Genomic DNA, 19606 nt, shown 5'->3' on the forward strand with positions numbered 1-19606 from the left:
ACCAAAGAACCATCTACATTACTGGGGTACAAGTGGGAAACCAGGCTACCTTTTACCTTATTTGAGCACAGGTGGGTGAACAACCAAAGTACCAGCTACATTACTGGGATACAGGTGGAAAACCAGGCTACCTTTTACCTTTTCAGGCAACATGCAGTGTACACCGGTGTTAAATATTACTACTCTCAGTCACGTCTATATACCCTGACAGAGGGTAGGTATCATATCAGGACTGTCGGGACTGCATGTGCGCAAGGACCCCTGAACTGATGATGAGCCTCACCAACCTGATTGTGCCAGGATCACCACACCTCACTCTGCTGCATTATACTTTAATCTGTGAGGCAAAACAAGTGTATCGCCCTGTGTAATGACATTGTGATGCTTTCCAATTATGGCCCGTGAAACAGATGCAGCTTGTCAAGATCTGTATTAATGCGCAGCGCAGGGCAAAGCAAATGTGTTGTGATTGCGATAGCTTGTGCAACTGTTACTCGATTTGTCAACAACCAAAGAACCATCTACATTACTGGGGTACAAGTGGGAAACCAGGCTACCTTTTACCTTATTTGAGCACAGGTGGGTGAACAACCAAAGTACCAGCTACATTACTGGGATACAGGTGGAAAACCAGGCTACCTTTTACCTTTTCAGGCAACATGCAGTGTACACCGGTGTTAAATATTACTACTCTCAGTCACGTCTATATACCCTGACAGAGGGTAGGTATCATATCAGGACTGTCGGGACTGCATGTGCGCAAGGACCCCTGAACTGATGATGAGCCTCACCAACCTGATTGTGCCAGGATCACCACACCTCACTCTGCTGCATTATACTTTAATCTGTGAGGCAAAACAAGTGTATCGCCCTGTGTAATGACATTGTGATGCTTTCCAATTATGGCCCGTGAAACAGATGCAGCTTGTCAAGATCTGTATTAATGCGCAGCGCAGGGCAAAGCAAATGTGTTGTGATTGCGATAGCTTGTGCAACTGTTACTCGATTTGTCAACAACCAAAGAACCATCTACATTACTGGGGTACAAGTGGGAAACCAGGCTACCTTTTACCTTATTTGAGCACAGGTGGGTGAACAACCAAAGTACCAGCTACATTACTGGGATACAGGTGGAAAACCAGGCTACCTTTTACCTTTTCAGGCAGCATGCAGTGTACACCGGTGTTAAATATTACTACTCTCAGTCACGTATATATACCCTGACAGAGGGTAGGTATCATATCAGGACTGTCGGGACTGCATGTGCGCAAGGACCCCTGAACTGATGATGAGCCTCACCAACCTGATTGTGCCAGGATCACCACACCTCACTCTGCTGCATTATACTTTAATCTGTGAGGCAAAACAAGTGTATCGCCCTGTGTAATGACATTGTGATGCTTTCCAATTATGGCCCGTGAAACAGATGCAGCTTGTCAAGATCTGTATTAATGCGCAGCGCAGGGCAAAGCAAATGTGTTGTGATTGCGATAGCTTGTGCAACTGTTACTCGATTTGTCAACAACCAAAGAACCATCTACATTACTGGGGTACAAGTGGGAAACCAGGCTACCTTTTACCTTATTTGAGCACAGGTGGGTGAACAACCAAAGTACCAGCTACATTACTGGGATACAGGTGGAAAACCAGGCTACCTTTTACCTTTTCAGGCAACATGCAGTGTACACCGGTGTTAAATATTACTACTCTCAGTCACGTCTATATACCCTGACAGAGGGTAGGTATCATATCAGGACTGTCGGGACTGCATGTGCGCAAGGACCCCTGAACTGATGATGAGCCTCACCAACCTGATTGTGCCAGGATCACCACACCTCACTCTGCTGCATTATACTTTAATCTGTGAGGCAAAACAAGTGTATCGCCCTGTGTAATGACATTGTGATGCTTTCCAATTATGGCCCGTGAAACAGATGCAGCTTGTCAAGATCTGTATTAATGCGCAGCGCAGGGCAAAGCAAATGTGTTGTGATTGCGATAGCTTGTGCAACTGTTACTCGATTTGTCAACAACCAAAGAACCATCTACATTACTGGGGTACAAGTGGGAAACCAGGCTACCTTTTACCTTATTTGAGCACAGGTGGGTGAACAACCAAAGTACCAGCTACATTACTGGGATACAGGTGGAAAACCAGGCTACCTTTTACCTTTTCAGGCAACATGCAGTGTACACCGGTGTTAAATATTACTACTCTCAGTCACGTATATATACCCTGACAGAGGGTAGGTATCATATCAGGACTGTCGGGACTGCATGTGCGCAAGGACCCCTGAACTGATGATGAGCCTCACCAACCTGATTGTGCCAGGATCACCACACCTCACTCTGCTGCATTATACTTTAATCTGTGAGGCAAAACAAGTGTATCGCCCTGTGTAATGACATTGTGATGCTTTCCAATTATGGCCCGTGAAACAGATGCAGCTTGTCAAGATCTGTATTAATGCGCAGCGCAGGGCAAAGCAAATGTGTTGTGATTGCGATAGCTTGTGCAACTGTTACTCGATTTGTCAACAACCAAAGAACCATCTACATTACTGGGGTACAAGTGGGAAACCAGGCTACCTTTTACCTTATTTGAGCACAGGTGGGTGAACAACCAAAGTACCAGCTACATTACTGGGATACAGGTGGAAAACCAGGCTACCTTTTACCTTTTCAGGCAACATGCAGTGTACACCGGTGTTAAATATTACTACTCTCAGTCACGTCTATATACCCTGACAGAGGGTAGGTATCATATCAGGACTGTCGGGACTGCATGTGCGCAAGGACCCCTGAACTGATGATGAGCCTCACCAACCTGATTGTGCCAGGATCACCACACCTCACTCTGCTGCATTATACTTTAATCTGTGAGGCAAAACAAGTGTATCGCCCTGTGTAATGACATTGTGATGCTTTCCAATTATGGCCCGTGAAACAGATGCAGCTTGTCAAGATCTGTATTAATGCGCAGCGCAGGGCAAAGCAAATGTGTTGTGATTGCGATAGCTTGTGCAACTGTTACTCGATTTGTCAACAACCAAAGAACCATCTACATTACTGGGGTACAAGTGGGAAACCAGGCTACCTTTTACCTTATTTGAGCACAGGTGGGTGAACAACCAAAGTACCAGCTACATTACTGGGATACAGGTGGAAAACCAGGCTACCTTTTACCTTTTCAGGCAACATGCAGTGTACACCGGTGTTAAATATTACTACTCTCAGTCACGTATATATACCCTGACAGAGGGTAGGTATCATATCAGGACTGTCGGGACTGCATGTGCGCAAGGACCCCTGAACTGATGATGAGCCTCACCAACCTGATTGTGCCAGGATCACCACACCTCACTCTGCTGCATTATACTTTAATCTGTGAGGCAAAACAAGTGTATCGCCCTGTGTAATGACATTGTGATGCTTTCCAATTATGGCCCGTGAAACAGATGCAGCTTGTCAAGATCTGTATTAATGCGCAGCGCAGGGCAAAGCAAATGTGTTGTGATTGCGATAGCTTGTGCAACTGTTACTCGATTTGTCAACAACCAAAGAACCATCTACATTACTGGGGTACAAGTGGGAAACCAGGCTACCTTTTACCTTATTTGAGCACAGGTGGGTGAACAACCAAAGTACCAGCTACATTACTGGGATACAGGTGGAAAACCAGGCTACCTTTTACCTTTTCAGGCAACATGCAGTGTACACCGGTGTTAAATATTACTACTCTCAGTCACGTCTATATACCCTGACAGAGGGTAGGTATCATATCAGGACTGTCGGGACTGCATGTGCGCAAGGACCCCTGAACTGATGATGAGCCTCACCAACCTGATTGTGCCAGGATCACCACACCTCACTCTGCTGCATTATACTTTAATCTGTGAGGCAAAACAAGTGTATCGCCCTGTGTAATGACATTGTGATGCTTTCCAATTATGGCCCGTGAAACAGATGCAGCTTGTCAAGATCTGTATTAATGCGCAGCGCAGGGCAAAGCAAATGTGTTGTGATTGCGATAGCTTGTGCAACTGTTACTCGATTTGTCAACAACCAAAGAACCATCTACATTACTGGGGTACAAGTGGGAAACCAGGCTACCTTTTACCTTATTTGAGCACAGGTGGGTGAACAACCAAAGTACCAGCTACATTACTGGGATACAGGTGGAAAACCAGGCTACCTTTTACCTTTTCAGGCAACATGCAGTGTACACCGGTGTTAAATATTACTACTCTCAGTCACGTATATATACCCTGACAGAGGGTAGGTATCATATCAGGACTGTCGGGACTGCATGTGCGCAAGGACCCCTGAACTGATGATGAGCCTCACCAACCTGATTGTGCCAGGATCACCACACCTCACTCTGCTGCATTATACTTTAATCTGTGAGGCAAAACAAGTGTATCGCCCTGTGTAATGACATTGTGATGCTTTCCAATTATGGCCCGTGAAACAGATGCAGCTTGTCAAGATCTGTATTAATGCGCAGCGCAGGGCAAAGCAAATGTGTTGTGATTGCGATAGCTTGTGCAACTGTTACTCGATTTGTCAACAACCAAAGAACCATCTACATTACTGGGGTACAAGTGGGAAACCAGGCTACCTTTTACCTTATTTGAGCACAGGTGGGTGAACAACCAAAGTACCAGCTACATTACTGGGATACAGGTGGAAAACCAGGCTACCTTTTAAGTTTTCAGGCAACATGCAGTGTACACCGGTGTTAAATATTACTACTCTCAGTCACGTATATATACCCTGACAGAGGGTAGGTATCATATCAGGACTGTCGGGACTGCATGTGCGCAAGGACCCCTGAACTGATGATGAGCCTCACCAACCTGATTGTGCCAGGATCACCACACCTCACTCTGCTGCATTATACTTTAATCTGTGAGGCAAAACAAGTGTATCGCCCTGTGTAATGACATTGTGATGCTTTCCAATTATGGCCCGTGAAACAGATGCAGCTTGTCAAGATCTGTATTAATGCGCAGCGCAGGGCAAAGCAAATGTGTTGTGATTGTGATAGCTTGTGCAACTGTTACTCGATTTGTCAACAACCAAAGAACCATCTACATTACTGGGGTACAAGTGGGAAACCAGGCTACCTTTTACCTTATTTGAGCACAGGTGGGTGAACAACCAAAGTACCAGCTACATTACTGGGATACAGGTGGAAAACCAGGCTACCTTTTACCTTTTCAGGCAACATGCAGTGTACACCGGTGTTAAATATTACTACTCTCAGTCACGTCTATATACCCTGACAGAGGGTAGGTATCATATCAGGACTGTCGGGACTGCATGTGCGCAAGGACCCCTGAACTGATGATGAGCCTCACCAACCTGATTGTGCCAGGATCACCACACCTCACTCTGCTGCATTATACTTTAATCTGTGAGGCAAAACAAGTGTATCGCCCTGTGTAATGACATTGTGATGCTTTCCAATTATGGCCCGTGAAACAGATGCAGCTTGTCAAGATCTGTATTAATGCGCAGCGCAGGGCAAAGCAAATGTGTTGTGATTGCGATAGCTTGTGCAACTGTTACTCGATTTGTCAACAACCAAAGAACCATCTACATTACTGGGGTACAAGTGGGAAACCAGGCTACCTTTTACCTTATTTGAGCACAGGTGGGTGAACAACCAAAGTACCAGCTACATTACTGGGATACAGGTGGAAAACCAGGCTACCTTTTACCTTTTCAGGCAACATGCAGTGTACACCGGTGTTAAATATTACTACTCTCAGTCACGTCTATATACCCTGACAGAGGGTAGGTATCATATCAGGACTGTCGGGACTGCATGTGCGCAAGGACCCCTGAACTGATGATGAGCCTCACCAACCTGATTGTGCCAGGATCACCACACCTCACTCTGCTGCATTATACTTTAATCTGTGAGGCAAAACAAGTGTATCGCCCTGTGTAATGACATTGTGATGCTTTCCAATTATGGCCCGTGAAACAGATGCAGCTTGTCAAGATCTGTATTAATGCGCAGCGCAGGGCAAAGCAAATGTGTTGTGATTGCGATAGCTTGTGCAACTGTTACTCGATTTGTCAACAACCAAAGAACCATCTACATTACTGGGGTACAAGTGGGAAACCAGGCTACCTTTTACCTTATTTGAGCACAGGTGGGTGAACAACCAAAGTACCAGCTACATTACTGGGATACAGGTGGAAAACCAGGCTACCTTTTACCTTTTCAGGCAACATGCAGTGTACACCGGTGTTAAATATTACTACTCTCAGTCACGTATATATACCCTGACAGAGGGTAGGTATCATATCAGGACTGTCGGGACTGCATGTGCGCAAGGACCCCTGAACTGATGATGAGCCTCACCAACCTGATTGTGCCAGGATCACCACACCTCACTCTGCTGCATTATACTTTAATCTGTGAGGCAAAACAAGTGTATCGCCCTGTGTAATGACATTGTGATGCTTTCCAATTATGGCCCGTGAAACAGATGCAGCTTGTCAAGATCTGTATTAATGCGCAGCGCAGGGCAAAGCAAATGTGTTGTGATTGCGATAGCTTGTGCAACTGTTACTCGATTTGTCAACAACCAAAGAACCATCTACATTACTGGGGTACAAGTGGGAAACCAGGCTACCTTTTACCTTATTTGAGCACAGGTGGGTGAACAACCAAAGTACCAGCTACATTACTGGGATACAGGTGGAAAACCAGGCTACCTTTTACCTTTTCAGGCAACATGCAGTGTACACCGGTGTTAAATATTACTACTCTCAGTCACGTCTATATACCCTGACAGAGGGTAGGTATCATATCAGGACTGTCGGGACTGCATGTGCGCAAGGACCCCTGAACTGATGATGAGCCTCACCAACCTGATTGTGCCAGGATCACCACACCTCACTCTGCTGCATTATACTTTAATCTGTGAGGCAAAACAAGTGTATCGCCCTGTGTAATGACATTGTGATGCTTTCCAATTATGGCCCGTGAAACAGATGCAGCTTGTCAAGATCTGTATTAATGCGCAGCGCAGGGCAAAGCAAATGTGTTGTGATTGCGATAGCTTGTGCAACTGTTACTCGATTTGTCAACAACCAAAGAACCATCTACATTACTGGGGTACAAGTGGGAAACCAGGCTACCTTTTACCTTATTTGAGCACAGGTGGGTGAACAACCAAAGTACCAGCTACATTACTGGGACACAGGTGGAAAACCAGGCTACCTTTTACCTTTTCAGGCAACATGCAGTGTACACCGGTGTTAAATATTACTACTCTCAGTCACGTCTATATACCCTGACAGAGGGTAGGTATCATATCAGGACTGTCGGGACTGCATGTGCGCAAGGACCCCTGAACTGATGATGAGCCTCACCAACCTGATTGTGCCAGGATCACCACACCTCACTCTGCTGCATTATACTTTAATCTGTGAGGCAAAACAAGTGTATCGCCCTGTGTAATGACATTGTGATGCTTTCCAATTATGGCCCGTGAAACAGATGCAGCTTGTCAAGATCTGTATTAATGCGCAGCGCAGGGCAAAGCAAATGTGTTGTGATTGCGATAGCTTGTGCAACTGTTACTCGATTTGTCAACAACCAAAGAACCATCTACATTACTGGGGTACAAGTGGGAAACCAGGCTACCTTTTACCTTAATTGAGCACAGGTGGGTGAACAACCAAAGTACCAGCTACATTACTGGGATACAGGTGGAAAACCAGGCTACCTTTTACCTTTTCAGGCAACATGCAGTGTACACCGGTGTTAAATATTACTACTCTCAGTCACGTCTATATACCCTGACAGAGGGTAGGTATCATATCAGGACTGTCGGGACTGCATGTGCGCAAGGACCCCTGAACTGATGATGAGCCTCACCAACCTGATTGTGCCAGGATCACCACACCTCACTCTGCTGCATTATACTTTAATCTGTGAGGCAAAACAAGTGTATCGCCCTGTGTAATGACATTGTGATGCTTTCCAATTATGGCCCGTGAAACAGATGCAGCTTGTCAAGATCTGTATTAATGCGCAGCGCAGGGCAAAGCAAATGTGTTGTGATTGCGATAGCTTGTGCAACTGTTACTCGATTTGTCAACAACCAAAGAACCATCTACATTACTGGGGTACAAGTGGGAAACCAGGCTACCTTTTACCTTATTTGAGCACAGGTGGGTGAACAACCAAAGTACCAGCTACATTACTGGGATACAGGTGGAAAACCAGGCTACCTTTTACCTTTTCAGGCAACATGCAGTGTACACCGGTGTTAAATATTACTACTCTCAGTCACGTCTATATACCCTGACAGAGGGTAGGTATCATATCAGGACTGTCGGGACTGCATGTGCGCAAGGACCCCTGAACTGATGATGAGCCTCACCAACCTGATTGTGCCAGGATCACCACACCTCACTCTGCTGCATTATACTTTAATCTGTGAGGCAAAACAAGTGTATCGCCCTGTGTAATGACATTGTGATGCTTTCCAATTATGGCCCGTGAAACAGATGCAGCTTGTCAAGATCTGTATTAATGCGCAGCGCAGGGCAAAGCAAATGTGTTGTGATTGCGATAGCTTGTGCAACTGTTACTCGATTTGTCAACAACCAAAGAACCATCTACATTACTGGGGTACAAGTGGGAAACCAGGCTACCTTTTACCTTATTTGAGCACAGGTGGGTGAACAACCAAAGTACCAGCTACATTACTGGGATACAGGTGGAAAACCAGGCTACCTTTTACCTTTTCAGGCAACATGCAGTGTACACCGGTGTTAAATATTACTACTCTCAGTCACGTCTATATACCCTGACAGAGGGTAGGTATCATATCAGGACTGTCGGGACTGCATGTGCGCAAGGACCCCTGAACTGATGATGAGCCTCACCAACCTGATTGTGCCAGGATCACCACACCTCACTCTGCTGCATTATACTTTAATCTGTGAGGCAAAACAAGTGTATCGCCCTGTGTAATGACATTGTGATGCTTTCCAATTATGGCCCGTGAAACAGATGCAGCTTGTCAAGATCTGTATTAATGCGCAGCGCAGGGCAAAGCAAATGTGTTGTGATTGCGATAGCTTGTGCAACTGTTACTCGATTTGTCAACAACCAAAGAACCATCTACATTACTGGGGTACAAGTGGGAAACCAGGCTACCTTTTACCTTAATTGAGCACAGGTGGGTGAACAACCAAAGTACCAGCTACATTACTGGGATACAGGTGGAAAACCAGGCTACCTTTTACCTTTTCAGGCAACATGCAGTGTACACCGGTGTTAAATATTACTACTCTCAGTCACGTCTATATACCCTGACAGAGGGTAGGTATCATATCAGGACTGTCGGGACTGCATGTGCGCAAGGACCCCTGAACTGATGATGAGCCTCACCAACCTGATTGTGCCAGGATCACCACACCTCACTCTGCTGCATTATACTTTAATCTGTGAGGCAAAACAAGTGTATCGCCCTGTGTAATGACATTGTGATGCTTTCCAATTATGGCCCGTGAAACAGATGCAGCTTGTCAAGATCTGTATTAATGCGCAGCGCAGGGCAAAGCAAATGTGTTGTGATTGCGATAGCTTGTGCAACTGTTACTCGATTTGTCAACAACCAAAGAACCATCTACATTACTGGGGTACAAGTGGGAAACCAGGCTACCTTTTACCTTATTTGAGCACAGGTGGGTGAACAATCAAAGTACCAGCTACATTACTGGGATACAGGTGGAAAACCAGGCTACCTTTTACCTTTTCAGGCAACATGCAGTGTACACCGGTGTTAAATATTACTACTCTCAGTCACGTCTATATACCCTGACAGAGGGTAGGTATCATATCAGGACTGTCGGGACTGCATGTGCGCAAGGACCCCTGAACTGATGATGAGCCTCACCAACCTGATTGTGCCAGGATCACCACACCTCACTCTGCTGCATTATACTTTAATCTGTGAGGCAAAACAAGTGTATCGCCCTGTGTAATGACATTGTGATGCTTTCCAATTATGGCCCGTGAAACAGATGCAGCTTGTCAAGATCTGTATTAATGCGCAGCGCAGGGCAAAGCAAATGTGTTGTGATTGCGATAGCTTGTGCAACTGTTACTCGATTTGTCAACAACCAAAGAACCATCTACATTACTGGGGTACAAGTGGGAAACCAGGCTACCTTTTACCTTATTTGAGCACAGGTGGGTGAACAACCAAAGTACCAGCTACATTACTGGGATACAGGTGGAAAACCAGGCTACCTTTTACCTTTTCAGGCAACATGCAGTGTACACCGGTGTTAAATATTACTACTCTCAGTCACGTCTATATACCCTGACAGAGGGTAGGTATCATATCAGGACTGTCGGGACTGCATGTGCGCAAGGACCCCTGAACTGATGATGAGCCTCACCAACCTGATTGTGCCAGGATCACCACACCTCACTCTGCTGCATTATACTTTAATCTGTGAGGCAAAACAAGTGTATCGCCCTGTGTAATGACATTGTGATGCTTTCCAATTATGGCCCGTGAAACAGATGCAGCTTGTCAAGATCTGTATTAATGCGCAGCGCAGGGCAAAGCAAATGTGTTGTGATTGCGATAGCTTGTGCAACTGTTACTCGATTTGTCAACAACCAAAGAACAATCTACATTACTGGGGTACAAGTGGGAAACCAGGCTACCTTTTACCTTATTTGAGCACAGGTGGGTGAACAACCAAAGTACCAGCTACATTACTGGGATACAGGTGGAAAACCAGGCTACCTTTTACCTTTTCAGGCAACATGCAGTGTACACCGGTGTTAAATATTACTACTCTCAGTCACGTATATATACCCTGACAGAGGGTAGGTATCATATCAGGACTGTCGGGACTGCATGTGCGCAAGGACCCCTGAACTGATGATGAGCCTCACCAACCTGATTGTGCCAGGATCACCACACCTCACTCTGCTGCATTATACTTTAATCTGTGAGGCAAAACAAGTGTATCGCCCTGTGTAATGACATTGTGATGCTTTCCAATTATGGCCCGTGAAACAGATGCAGCTTGTCAAGATCTGTATTAATGCGCAGCGCAGGGCAAAGCAAATGTGTTGTGATTGCGATAGCTTGTGCAACTGTTACTCGATTTGTCAACAACCAAAGAACCATCTACATTACTGGGGTACAAGTGGGAAACCAGGCTACCTTTTACCTTATTTGAGCACAGGTGGGTGAACAACCAAAGTACCAGCTACATTACTGGGATACAGGTGGAAAACCAGGCTACCTTTTACCTTTTCAGGCAACATGCAGTGTACACCGGTGTTAAATATTACTACTCTCAGTCACGTCTATATACCCTGACAGAGGGTAGGTATCATATCAGGACTGTCGGGACTGCATGTGCGCAAGGACCCCTGAACTGATGATGAGCCTCACCAACCTGATTGTGTCAGGATCACCACACCTCACTCTGCTGCATTATACTTTAATCTGTGAGGCAAAACAAGTGTATCGCCCTGTGTAATGACATTGTGATGCTTTCCAATTATGGCCCGTGAAACAGATGCAGCTTGTCAAGATCTGTATTAATGCGCAGCGCAGGGCAAAGCAAATGTGTTGTGATTGCGATAGCTTGTGCAACTGTTACTCGATTTGTCAACAACCAAAGAACCATCTACATTACTGGGGTACAAGTGGGAAACCAGGCTACCTTTTACCTTATTTGAGCACAGGTGGGTGAACAACCAAAGTACCAGCTACATTACTGGGATACAGGTGGAAAACCAGGCTACCTTTTACCTTTTCAGGCAACATGCAGTGTACACCGGTGTTAAATATTACTACTCTCAGTCACGTCTATATACCCTGACAGAGGGTAGGTATCATATCAGGACTGTCGGGACTGCATGTGCGCAAGGACCCCTGAACTGATGATGAGCCTCACCAACCTGATTGTGCCAGGATCACCACACCTCACTCTGCTGCATTATACTTTAATCTGTGAGGCAAAACAAGTGTATCGCCCTGTGTAATGACATTGTGATGCTTTCCAATTATGGCCCGTGAAACAGATCCAGCTTGTCAAGATCTGTATTAATGCGCAGCGCAGGGCAAAGCAAATGTGTTGTGATTGCGATAGCTTGTGCAACTGTTACTCGATTTGTCAACAACCAAAGAACCATCTACATTACTGGGGTACAAGTGGGAAACCAGGCTACCTTTTACCTTATTTGAGCACAGGTGGGTGAACAACCAAAGTACCAGCTACATTACTGGGATACAGGTGGAAAACCAGGCTACCTTTTACCTTTTCAGGCAACATGCAGTGTACACCGGTGTTAAATATTACTACTCTCAGTCACGTCTATATACCCTGACAGAGGGTAGGTATCATATCAGGACTGTCGGGACTGCATGTGCGCAAGGACCCCTGAACTGATGATGAGCCTCACCAACCTGATTGTGCCAGGATCACCACACCTCACTCTGCTGCATTATACTTTAATCTGTGAGGCAAAACAAGTGTATCGCCCTGTGTAATGACATTGTGATGCTTTCCAATTATGGCCCGTGAAACAGATGCAGTTTGTCAAGATCTGTATTAATGCGCAGCGCAGGGCAAAGCAAATGTGTTGTGATTGCGATAGCTTGTGCAACTGTTACTCGATTTGTCAACAACCAAAGAACCATCTACATTACTGGGGTACAAGTGGGAAACCAGGCTACCTTTTACCTTATTTGAGCACAGGTGGGTGAACAACCAAAGTACCAGCTACATTACTGGGATACAGGTGGAAAACCAGGCTACCTTTTACCTTTTCAGGCAACATGCAGTGTACACCGGTGTTAAATATTACTACTCTCAGTCACGTCTATATACCCTGACAGAGGGTAGGTATCATATCAGGACTGTCGGGACTGCATGTGCGCAAGGACCCCTGAACTGATGATGAGCCTCACCAACCTGATTGTGCCAGGATCACCACACCTCACTCTGCTGCATTATACTTTAATCTGTGAGGCAAAACAAGTGTATCGCCCTGTGTAATGACATTGTGATGCTTTCCAATTATGGCCCGTGAAACAGATGCAGCTTGTCAAGATCTGTATTAATGCGCAGCGCAGGGCAAAGCAAATGTGTTGTGATTGCGATAGCTTGTGCAACTGTTACTCGATTTGTCAACAACCAAAGAACCATCTACATTACTGGGGTACAAGTGGGAAACCAGGCTACCTTTTACCTTATTTGAGCACAGGTGGGTGAACAACCAAAGTACCAGCTACATTACTGGGATACAGGTGGAAAACCAGGCTACCTTTTACCTTTTCAGGCAACATGCAGTGTACACCGGTGTTAAATATTACTACTCTCAGTCACGTATATATACCCTGACAGAGGGTAGGTATCATATCAGGACTGTCGGGACTGCATGTGCGCAAGGACCCCTGAACTGATGATGAGCCTCACCAACCTGATTGTGCCAGGATCACCACACCTCACTCTGCTGCATTATACTTTAATCTGTGAGGCAAAACAAGTGTATCGCCCTGTGTAATGACATTGTGATGCTTTCCAATTATGGCCCGTGAAACAGATGCAGCTTGTCAAGATCTGTATTAATGCGCAGCGCAGGGCAAAGCAAATGTGTTGTGATTGCGATAGCTTGTGCAACTGTTACTCGATTTGTCAACAACCAAAGAACCATCTACATTACTGGGGTACAAGTGGGAAACCAGGCTACCTTTTACCTTATTTGAGCACAGGTGGGTGAACAACCAAAGTACCAGCTACATTACTGGGATACAGGTGGAAAACCAGGCTACCTTTTACCTTTTCAGGCAACATGCAGTGTACACCGGTGTTAAATATTACTACTCTCAGTCACGTCTATATACCCTGACAGAGGGTAGGTATCATATCAGGACTGTCGGGACTGCATGTGCGCAAGGACCCCTGAACTGATGATGAGCCTCACCAACCTGATTGTGCCAGGATCACCACACCTCACTCTGCTGCATTATACTTTAATCTGTGAGGCAAAACAAGTGTATCGCCCTGTGTAATGACATTGTGATGCTTTCCAATTATGGCCCGTGAAACAGATGCAGCTTGTCAAGATCTGTATTAATGCGCAGCGCAGGGCAAAGCAATTGTGTTGTGATTGCGATAGCTTGTGCAACTGTTACTCGATTTGTCAACAACCAAAGAACCATCTACATTACTGGGGTACAAGTGGGAAACCAGGCTACCTTTTACCTTATTTGAGCACAGGTGGGTGAACAACCAAAGTACCAGCTACATTACTGGGATACAGGTGGAAAACCAGGCTACCTTTTACCTTTTCAGGCAACATGTAGTGTACACCGGTGTTAAATATTACTACTCTCAGTCACGTCTATATACCCTGACAGAGGATAGGTATCATATCAGGACTGTCGGGACTGCATGTGCGCAAGGACCCCTGAACTGATGATGAGCCTCACCAACCTGATTGTGCCAGGATCACCACACCTCACTCTGCTGCATTATACTTTAATCTGTGAGGCAAAACAAGTGTATCGCCCTGTGTAATGACATTGTGATGCTTTCCAATTATGGCCCGTGAAACAGATGCAGCTTGTCAAGATCTGTATTAATGCGCAGCGCAGGGCAAAGCAAATGTGTTGTGATTGCGATAGCTTGTGCAACTGTTACTCGATTTGTCAACAACCAAAGAACCATCTACATTACTGGGGTACAAGTGGGAAACCAGGCTACCTTTTACCTTATTTGAGCACAGGTGGGTGAACAACCAAAGTACCAGCTACATTACTGGGATACAGGTGGAAAACCAGGCTACCTTTTACCTTTTCAGGCAACATGCAGTGTACACCGGTGTTAAATATTACTACTCTCAGTCACGTCTATATACCCTGACAGAGGGTAGGTATCATATCAGGACTGTCGGGACTGCATGTGCGCAAGGACCCCTGAACTGATGATGAGCCTCACCAACCTGATTGTGCCAGGATCACCACACCTCACTCTGCTGCATTATACTTTAATCTGTGAGGCAAAACAAGTGTATCGCCCTGTGTAATGACATTGTGATGCTTTCCAATTATGGCCCGTGAAACAGATGCAGCTTGTCAAGATCTGTATTAATGCGCAGCGCAGGGCAAAGCAAATGTGTTGTGATTGCGATAGCTTGTGCAACTGTTACTCGATTTGTCAACAACCAAAGAACCATCTACATTACTGGGGTACAAGTGGGAAACCAGGCTACCTTTTACCTTATTTGAGCACAGGTGGGTGAACAACCAAAGTACCAGCTACATTACTGGGATACAGGTGGAAAACCAGGCTACCTTTTACCTTTTCAGGCAACATGCAGTGTACACCGGTGTTAAATATTACTACTCTCAGTCACGTATATATACCCTGACAGAGGGTAGGTATCATATCAGGACTGTCGGGACTGCATGTGCGCAAGGACCCCTGAACTGATGATGAGCCTCACCAACCTGATTGTGCCAGGATCACCACACCTCACTCTGCTGCATTATACTTTAATCTGTGAGGCAAAACAAGTGTATCGCCCTGTGTAATGACATTGTGATGCTTTCCAATTATGGCCCGTGAAACAGATGCAGCTTGTCAAGATCTGTATTAATGCGCAGCGCAGGGCAAAGCAAATGTGTTGTGATTGCGATAGCTTGTGCAACTGTTACTCGATTTGTCAACAACCAAAGAACCATCTACATTACTGGGGTACAAGTGGGAAACCAGGCTACCTTTTACCTTATTTGAGCACAGGTGGGTGAACAACCAAAGTACCAGCTACATTACTGGGATACAGGTGGAAAACCAGGCTACCTTTTACCTTTTCAGGCAACATGCAGTGTACACCGGTGTTAAATATTACTACTCTCAGTCACGTCTATATACCCTGACAGAGGGTAGGTATCATATCAGGACTGTCGGGACTGCATGTGCGCAAGGACCCCTGAACTGATGATGAGCCTCACCAACCTGATTGTGCCAGGATCACCACACCTCACTCTGCTGCATTATACTTTAATCTGTGAGGCAAAACAAGTGTATCGCCCTGTGTAATGACATTGTGATGCTTTCCAATTATGGCCCGTGAAACAGATGCAGCTTGTCAAGATCTGTATTAATGCGCAGCGCAGGGCAAAGCAAATGTGTTGTGATTGCGATAGCTTGTGCAACTGTTACTCGATTTGTCAACAACCAAAGAACCATCTACATTACTGGGGTACAAGTGGGAAACCAGGCTACCTTTTACCTTATTTGAGCACAGGTGGGTGAACAACCAAAGTACCAGCTACATTACTGGGATACAGGTGGAAAACCAGGCTACCTTTTACCTTTTCAGGCAACATGCAGTGTACACCGGTGTTAAATATTACTACTCTCAGTCACGTATATATACCCTGACAGAGGGTAGGTATCATATCAGGACTGTCGGGACTGCATGTGCGCAAGGACCCCTGAACTGATGATGAGCCTCACCAACCTGATTGTGCCAGGATCACCACACCTCACTCTGCTGCATTATACTTTAATCTGTGAGGCAAAACAAGTGTATCGCCCTGTGTAATGACATTGTGATGCTTTCCAATTATGGCCCGTGAAACAGATGCAGCTTGTCAAGATCTGTATTAATGCGCAGCGCAGGGCAAAGCAAATGTGTTGTGATTGCGATAGCTTGTGCAACTGTTACTCGATTTGTCAACAACCAAAGAACCATCTACATTACTGGGGTACAAGTGGGAAACCAGGCTACCTTTTACCTTATTTGAGCACAGGTGGGTGAACAACCAAAGTACCAGCTACATTACTGGGATACAGGTGGAAAACCAGGCTACCTTTTACCTTTTCAGGCAACATGCAGTGTACACCGGTGTTAAATATTACTACTCTCAGTCACGTCTATATACCCTGACAGAGGGTAGGTATCATATCAGGACTGTCGGGACTGCATGTGCGCAAGGACCCCTGAACTGATGATGAGCCTCACCAACCTGATTGTGCCAGGATCACCACACCTCACTCTGCTGCATTATACTTTAATCTGTGAGGCAAAACAAGTGTATCGCCCTGTGTAATGACATTGTGATGCTTTCCAATTATGGCCCGTGAAACAGATGCAGCTTGTCAAGATCTGTATTAATGCGCAGCGCAGGGCAAAGCAAATGTGTTGTGATTGCGATAGCTTGTGCAACTGTTACTCGATTTGTCAACAACCAAAGAACCATCTACATTACTGGGGTACAAGTGGGAAACCAGGCTACCTTTTACCTTATTTGAGCACAGGTGGGTGAACAACCAAAGTACCAGCTACATTACTGGGATACAGGTGGAAAACCAGGCTACCTTTTACCTTTTCAGGCAACATGCAGTGTACACCGGTGTTAAATATTACTACTCTCAGTCACGTCTATATACCCTGACAGAGGGTAGGTATCATATCAGGACTGTCGGGACTGCATGTGCGCAAGGACCCCTGAACTGATGATGAGCCTCACCAACCTGATTGTGCCAGGATCACCACACCTCACTCTGCTGCATTATACTTTAATCTGTGAGGCAAAACAAGTGTATCGCCCTGTGTAATGACATTGTGATGCTTTCCAATTATGGCCCGTGAAACAGATGCAGCTTGTCAAGATCTGTATTAATGCGCAGCGCAGGGCAAAGCAAATGTGTTGTGATTGCGATAGCTTGTGCAACTGTTACTCGATTTGTCAACAACCAAAGAACCATCTACATTACTGGGGTACAAGTGGGAAACCAGGCTACCTTTTACCTTATTTGAGCACAGGTGGGTGAACAACCAAAGTACCAGCTACATTACTGGGATACAGGTGGAAAACCAGGCTACCTTTTACCTTTTCAGGCAACATGTAGTGTACACCGGTGTTAAATATTACTACTCTCAGTCACGTCTATATACCCTGACAGAGGGTAGGTATCATATCAGGACTGTCGGGACTGCATGTGCGCAAGGACCCCTGAACTGATGATGAGCCTCACCAACCTGATTGTGCCAGGATCACCACACCTCACTCTGCTGCATTATACTTTAATCTGTGAGGCAAAACAAGTGTATCGCCCTGTGTAATGACATTGTGATGCTTTCCAATTATGGCCCGTGAAACAGATGCAGCTTGTCAAGATCTGTATTAATGCGCAGCGCAGGGCAAAGCAAATGTGTTGTGATTGCGATAGCTTGTGCAACTGTTACTCGATTTGTCAACAACCAAAGAACCATCTACATTACTGGGGTACAAGTGGGAAACCAGGCTACCTTTTACCTTATTTGAGCACAGGTGGGTGAACAACCAAAGTACCAGCTACATTACTGGGATACAGGTGGAAAACCAGGCTACCTTTTACCTTTTCAGGCAACATGCAGTGTACACCGGTGTTAAATATTACTACTCTCAGTCACGTCTATATACCCTGACAGAGGGTAGGTATCATATCAGGACTGTCGGGACTGCATGTGCGCAAGGACCCCTGAACTGATGATGAGCCTCACCAACCTGATTGTGCCAGGATCACCACACCTCACTCTGCTGCATTATACTTTAATCTGTGAGGCAAAACAAGTGTATCGCCCTGTGTAATGACATTGTGATGCTTTCCAATTATGGCCCGTGAAACAGATGCAGCTTGTCAAGATCTGTATTAATGCGCAGCGCAGGGCAAAGCAAATGTGTTGTGATTGCGATAGCTTGTGCAACTGTTACTCGATTTGTCAACAACCAAAGAACCATCTACATTACTGGGGTACAAGTGGGAAACCAGGCTACCTTTTACCTTATTTGAGCACAGGTGGGTGAACAACCAAAGTACCAGCTACATTACTGGGATACAGGTGGAAAACCAGGCTACCTTTTACCTTTTCAGGCAACATGCAGTGTACACCGGTGTTAAATATTACTACTCTCAGTCACGTATATATACCCTGACAGAGGGTAGGTATCATATCAGGACTGTCGGGACTGCATGTGCGCAAGGACCCCTGAACTGATGATGAGCCTCACCAACCTGATTGTGCCAGGATCACCACACCTCACTCTGCTGCATTATACTTTAATCTGTGAGGCAAAACAAGTGTATCGCCCTGTGTAATGACATTGTGATGCTTTCCAATTATGGCCCGTGAAACAGATGCAGCTTGTCAAGATCTGTATTAATGCGCAGCGCAGGGCAAAGCAAATGTGTTGTGATTGCGATAGCTTGTGCAACTGTTACTCGATTTGTCAACAACCAAAGAACCATCTACATTACTGGGGTACAAGTGGGAAACCAGGCTACCTTTTACCTTATTTGAGCACAGGTGGGTGAACAACCAAAGTACCAGCTACATTACTGGGATACAGGTGGAAAACCAGGCTACCTTTTACCTTTTCAGGCAACATGCAGTGTACACCGGTGTTAAATATTACTACTCTCAGTCACGTCTATATACCCTGACAGAGGGTAGGTATCATATCAGGACTGTCGGGACTGCATGTGCGCAAGGACCCCTGAACTGATGATGAGCCTCACCAACCTGATTGTGCCAGGA

This window comes from Haliotis asinina, chromosome 12, assembly GCF_037392515.1.
Source record: "Haliotis asinina isolate JCU_RB_2024 chromosome 12, JCU_Hal_asi_v2, whole genome shotgun sequence".
Lineage (NCBI taxonomy): Eukaryota > Metazoa > Mollusca > Gastropoda > Lepetellida > Haliotidae > Haliotis > Haliotis asinina.